A 7027-nucleotide genomic window follows, 5' to 3' on the forward strand; every position below is an offset into this window, starting at 1 on the left:
TACAGAAGAGAGACCAGATTAAAAACTGCCGCTTGTTCTAAGCAATCAAAAGGTGAAGATTTTTTATCAAGACAAGAGTATAAAGTTGAGTCCATAGCTAATAGAGGTACTTTAGATGTAAAATTTTAATGAAGATTGTTATTATAGATAAGAAACATTACAGGAGCAAAGAACTTTGCTGTACCCTTAAAGTTACTTGAAATAAGGTGGAATGTAGGCCTTCAAAAATAACTTTAATTCTGCAGTTAGAAAGAAATAATTTATAGAAACTATTATAGAAATCTCAAAAATTTTATATAAAGAAACTAATAACAGAGTGAAGACTAATCGTAGGATAGTTGGAGAGGTCAAAGTGTTTTCAAGAATTTTGAAAATCTGGAACCACTTATTTAGCACTTTTTAAGAGTTTAGCAAAAATTGAAGAGAATTCTGGAGAACACTTTTAAAAGACTATGATGGAAACCTTGTCTGGAGTACAAACTGTAGAAGTGTTCAATTGAGAATTAACTTTAGCATTAGAAGCCATAGTGATTTTAGTGCTTAACAATAGCTTAATCTGTTCAACTGGCAGGAAGAGTTTGGCCATTAGATACAAGAATTAGGATTTTTTTGCAAAAAACTCTGCCTTATTCTGGGGAGAAGTAAAAAGTCAGACCCATGAATTAGAAATTAAATGTTAGACTTACTTTAGTTAATGAAACTGTTGAAGACTTACCAAAAGTCTATAGATCCTAACATCTGAGATAAGAAACAAGATTTATTAAACTTAGAATTACAGAGCTTAACATCAGACAGGACCTTTTTACATTGGCTTCTTGGATAATAAAAGGACATTTGTTTATAAGAGAGATGTTCTTGTAAAAAAGATGAAAAAAATGATTGCTGTTTAATGAAGCAACTGCTCAAGTTGGTAAAAAATGCGGAGTAGAATGAGGCTTGACTTAATATTGAAGAGAAGGAATATAAGCTTCCAAGATGCACTTTATTCCTTTTGAAATAAAGGCTTCCAAGATACGCTTTATGCATACATATCATAGGTATAAACATATTTTTGCTATTTATTTAGATGCTGGTAAACAACATCCTTTCATATTTATATAAACTTTAGTATTTATATGGTGTTGTATTTGCCAAAATAGAAGATGATCAGATGAATGTGTGGTGTGACTCTAACACAACAAGAAAAGGAGGCATAGTCTTAGACAGATTAGAAAAAAGCGTCTTATCAGATAACGTTTGTTAGAGAAGATTAAAGTGATTTAGGTATCAGGATGTAGAGAAGAAGAAGCTTCAGGAGAAAATGGTAGTAGTAGAAGAAAGAAAACTTGAAGAGAGAGCCTTATATAGTATATAAATGAGGTTTAGTTAAAGAAAGAAAATGCTCTCCAGATTGTTTATATAAGGGAAACAGCACAAAAGAGGAAAGCTAAAGCCTGATGATGATGATGATGATGATGATGATGATGATGATGATGATGATGATGATGATGATGATGATGATGATGATGATGATGATGATGATGATGATGATGATGATGATGATGATGATGATGATGATGATGATGATGATGATGATGATTATGATGATCATGATTGTAATGATGATTATGATGATCATGTTGATTTTAATGATGTTTATATATGCATATTTATACAAAATATAACTTTTAAAACTTAATATGAATTTTGAATTAAAAATATATACTTTAGAATGTATAATTGTTTATGCAGCTTTGGTCACAAACCCAGCCCCAGCCCTGGCTATATTTTATCAAACCTAGGCCCGGCTGTATTTTATCAAACCTGGCCCCGGTCAAATATCAACCCTGGTCATATACTAGCCTCAGATGCATAGAGCTTTGGATGACACACAGTACAGTACCAGGCCTGGAGATCTGATATTAATTCATCATATTTTTTGCTTGTAATTTTGTTACATTTAATACCTATCCAGCAATCACAGTGGTCACATTGTAGAAATTTATGGTTTTAAGAAGCAACCAGGGCCCCAGCCCGGCTAAAAATGAGCAAACCCAGCCCCGGCAAAATGATTAGATTTAGCAGGGGTTGATAGCCGGGGCTAGAAAAAAAAATTACAATACTTTATATACAATTTTACACTTACATTTACTATTTATTAAATACTGGCATATATTTTTATATTTTTAAACTCTAACTTACTTCTAACAAGGCTGCAAGCAACCACTATTAAGCTATGAGTGCTACTTTAAAATAGAGGATAAGTTAAAAAGCTAGGAAATAGTTAACTGATGACTTAAGTTGTAGATTGTATAAAAAATGAAAACATGAAGATGGGTAAGAGTTATAAGGTTTTTTTGATGTGCAAAGAAAAAAACTGGATTAATAAAAAGTAGAAGGCTAAAGCCTGATGACGATGATGATGATGATGACGATGACGATGATGATGATGATGATGATGATGATGATGATGATGATGATGATGATGATGATGATGATGATGATGATGATGATGATGATGATGATGATGATGATGATGATGATAATGATGACAATGATGACGATGATGATGATGATGATGATGATGATGATGATGATGATGATGATGATGATGATGATGATGATGATGATGATGATGATGATGATGATGATGGTGATGCACAGTGTTTTAAAACAGGATCTAACCTTAACTTTCTGAGCCGGGAAAACTCTTTGGTAGAATGATAGCCCACACTCTGGAGATCACTTAGATATAAGTATTAAAATCAAATTACAATGCCCTGGCAAGTTATTAACATTTTAATTTTTATTTCAGTAAACACAAAACACGTTATAAACCTTTAATACATGTATTAATACGTATTAAAGTGTATTATAGACGTATTAAACACGCCTTGTGTGTACTGGGATATTTTATTGATTGCACAAGCACACGAAATGACAGCTTTTTTGCATTTCTACACCCCTAAATTATGATTACTTTGTAAAAATTGTTTAAATTGATATGAAGCATATTTAATTATGATATAAACCATTTTTGAAAAAATTTCTATATTTGAATTCTGGGAAAATGCACATCATTTTTACTATACCAATGAGAGCTAAACTATGCACATCTAATTTTACCAAAAATCCCAAATACTGCAAAAAACCACCAAGAATGCATGAAAACTATTTGTTTCTTTGTTTCAGTAAATGTCAACGAGAGTTAACATCAAATCTAAAAAGAACAATGTCTGATTATAATGAAAGAGAAAATCCACTTTAATGACTTGGAATTTGTGAAAAATGTTGCTTAGGGCTGCTAGTTCAAACATGTTCAAGTTTGAACGTTCGAACTTTACGCAAAAATTTCATAGTTCAAGTTCCAACTTTTTTCTCCTAATAGTTCAAACTTTTAAATTTTAAAAAACGATATGTCTTTTCATTAATTTTTCTAAAGGAAGCTGAAATATAAGTAAAAATAATAAATTTGAATATTTTTGCTTTTCTTTGTTTTGTGTTTATCTGGAAACTCTAAAAACATAATCAAAATTACTTCACCTGTAGCGCCATCGAATTTAAGGTAGAATCGGTTTTTTCTTATTAAAAAGTGGTTAAACAGTGGCTGGTACTTTTTAACCATTTGACCATTGTTTATTTACATTTGAAATTAAATTTATAAAGAGTTTTAAGTTCAAACAAAAATGGCTACTCAGCGTTAGCACATCTAGAAGATCTGAAGTTTAGGAGTACTTTCATTTTTTGCAAAAACCTGCAACAAGCAAAATGTGCCTCAAAACGCACTATTACAAGACACTTAAAAATAAACACAGGATAGAGGATCTCAAATGTAATAAAAATTAAATTAATAAAATAATAATTTTGTACATAAAAATGATAATTTTGTTAAACTCAGTTGTTTTAAGTCAAGGTAATCAGTTCGAGAACAAAATAAAAAGAAATAATATAGATAATTTTGCAAATTAATCTTACTCAATGATTATTCCAAAAAAAGTTCAAATTGGCAGCCCTAATGTCGCTCTTGTTTGAGAAGGAAAGAAAGTGGAGAAGACACTACACTTTTGTCATTGTATAAGTTTGAGACTAAAAACTTAGATCATAAATTTGAGACACATACTGTGACTGCTTGATCTATTTAATTGGAAAACCTAGAAACAATGGTCAAATGAAAATTGAACTCGCACAAAGTTTAGCAGCTAGAACACCTTCAACAGAAAAAAAAAGCTTTGATTGTTTTTCAATAATTGGCAGAGGATTGCCTCACAACTGCACGAAACCCACTTTGAGAAATTATCTTGTTGCTGTTGCAACAAAAGATCTTTTAGCATCAGAAAGAGTTGCAACTCTTGTTGTTTCAAATAAAGCTCCTTCTCCACATGGAACAGTTTGATAAAGTCAAACTTATAGTGGAAGGACACTTCAAGTAACACCAGGTATGAATTTAGTTTTTTATAGTTCAAATTAATGACAGATTAAACTTTTAACATTTTTGCATCATTATAGGTTTGTCATCAGCTAGACAACTTTTCCCTCCAAATTCATTAATAAGTGTAAAAGACCTTGCTCAAGTTCAAGCAAACACAAGGCTTTTAAACTTATAAAGACATACTTCTCATGGCTATAATTTTAAAAAACTTTTAAAATTATAGCCATGAGAAGTATGTCAAAAAATCATTTTGTAAAGGTTGGAATTGATGGAGGAGGTGGGTTTCTGAAAGTTAGCTCGGGAATTATTAAATTAAATTACAAACCAAACACTACCCCAGAAAAACTCAACTGCCCAAACAAGGTTTTTAAAGACACTGGTGTCAAACAACATTTCATAATTGCTGTCTCTGAGGAGCTTCAAAAAATTACATAATGCTCTGGGTGGGGGGGGGGGTTGTGTTTTGTGACAACTCATGCGGGAATTGTTACTAAAGAGTTACAAAGTTGTGACTAGTGGAGGGGGTTAGGTTGTCAAAAACTGCAACAAAAATTGCATGACATAATTTATGTACGACCCCTAATTGGAGTTTTTAATCATCCTTTGCTGCGTTTTGCCTCAAGCAACTCTTTGGACTGATGCATTACACATTAAGCAACAACCTTACTACAGTGGGCATTTTGCAGGAAATGAGTCTAGGAAGATCTACATAACTGATATTCTTTAATCAATTGCTGAGAAAGACTCTTGCTATGAAGCCATCCCATTCATTGATACTTTTAAAAAATTCAATGCGGTAGTGTCTGACTGTTTTGGAAGCAACCTTGATCTAAACTACCCACAAATAATTGAAGCATTCATATTGTCTTATCTGGCATTTCAAAATGTGTCTGTAACACCCAAAGTTCATGCAGTATTTTTCCATGAGGAAAATTTTATCAACAGGCACAGCCAAGCTCTCGGGCTTTACTCAGAACAACCAATAGAAGCAATGCATCACAACTTACAGATTTTCAGACATTAGCAAAGGTACAAAAGGTACAATCATCATCCAGAACACAGTAAGAAGTTGCAATGTTGCATCGTTGACTTCAATGGTAAACATTGCTTGTGAAAATTCATTTAAAAAAGGGATTTAAGAATGATCTATTTTTGAATTTGTTCCATGTAAAAAAAACAGCTTTTTTGTGAATATTTTATGTTTGTTACTTGAATAACTTCAAGAATATATAACTTTGCTTTCCTTGTTTATATTGATGTAAAGTGGATATTTTTACTACTGTAACAAGCTAAACAAGCTAAATCATTTTGCATATTTGTGCAATTAATAAAATATCCCAGTAAACACAAGGCATGTTTAATACATTTATAATACGTTTTAATACGTATTAATACATGTATTAAACATTTAAAATATATTTTATACACTTATATCTAAGTGATATTGTGGGCTATCATTCCACCAAAGGATTTTTCAGGGTCAGAAAGTTAAAGTTAGAACCTGTTATATAACACTGTGGATGATGATGATGATGATGATGATGATGATGATGATGATGATGATGATGATGATGATGATGATGATGATGATGATGATGATGATGATGATGATGATGATGATGATCATCATCATCATCATCATCATCATCATCATCATCATCATCATTATCATCCACAGTGTTGTAAAACAGATATACAAACACATGAAATCCATGTATTTGTAAATTATTTAATATAAAATTCGATAAATAATATATACTTTTAGATATAAATGAAAGTATATTACTATTAGATATAAATATAATTCATAATATAGCTATATCGCTTTAAGATAAATATATGTGATAAATTAGGTATATAAAACAAAATAATATATATTTACATAACACATACATATAATGCACACCTATGACATGCAAAATATTTATATAATATGGAGTAATATATAGACCAAACTATTTGTCTAATAGTTAAACAAAACAAAGTATAATAATAAAAGTAACAAAATTTGATTAAGAACAACAAAAATCTAGTTTAAAAATAATATCAAAAACTTGAACAATTTTTTAATTATCTGTAGCTTTACAATTCATCACCACAATAATAACTCTTTAATTGATTTAATGTGACTTTAGAATAGTAGAGACATCATAAAATTTTTGAAATTAGTTGAACAGGAAAATAAAACTTTTGAATAAAGTAAATTAAATAAGTAATAATGCTTTATGTCAAAATGCAGACCAGCTAATCTGATTTAGTTAAAATAAACTAGCAATGTAAGCACAAGTTAATAGTTCAGCTTTCCGTGAATTTAATGTTAATGATTTAAGACATAAATTCTAGGTAGAATCAAAATTAAGCATCCAAAACAAAAACTGAACTATTTAAAATATTAAAAGTAAACAATAAACAGAAATATCGATACTATATCAATATTCCAAATAGTAATCGAGCTTGACCTGTTGCCATATTGTTGTTGGCAGAAAAATCAATTAATCTAATAGCTCTTTTTTTTAATTATTTTTATTTAATTAACAGTTTTGATACCTAATAACTTTGGTGCTTAGCTACTAAAGCTAGCATAAATAAAATAAATAAAAAAGCAATTAACAAATCAGA

General features: G+C 30.3%; 1 protein-coding gene across 2 annotated transcripts in view; it reads right to left on the bottom strand.

Annotated features, from left to right (window-relative positions):
• The window catches only part of LOC100192269 (focal adhesion kinase 1), a 124096-nt gene that overhangs the window by 116534 nt on the left and 535 nt on the right, over positions 1–7027 (bottom strand). The window lies entirely within an intron of this gene.

This window comes from Hydra vulgaris, chromosome 12 (genome assembly GCF_038396675.1).
Source record: "Hydra vulgaris chromosome 12, alternate assembly HydraT2T_AEP".
NCBI lineage: Eukaryota > Metazoa > Cnidaria > Hydrozoa > Anthoathecata > Hydridae > Hydra > Hydra vulgaris.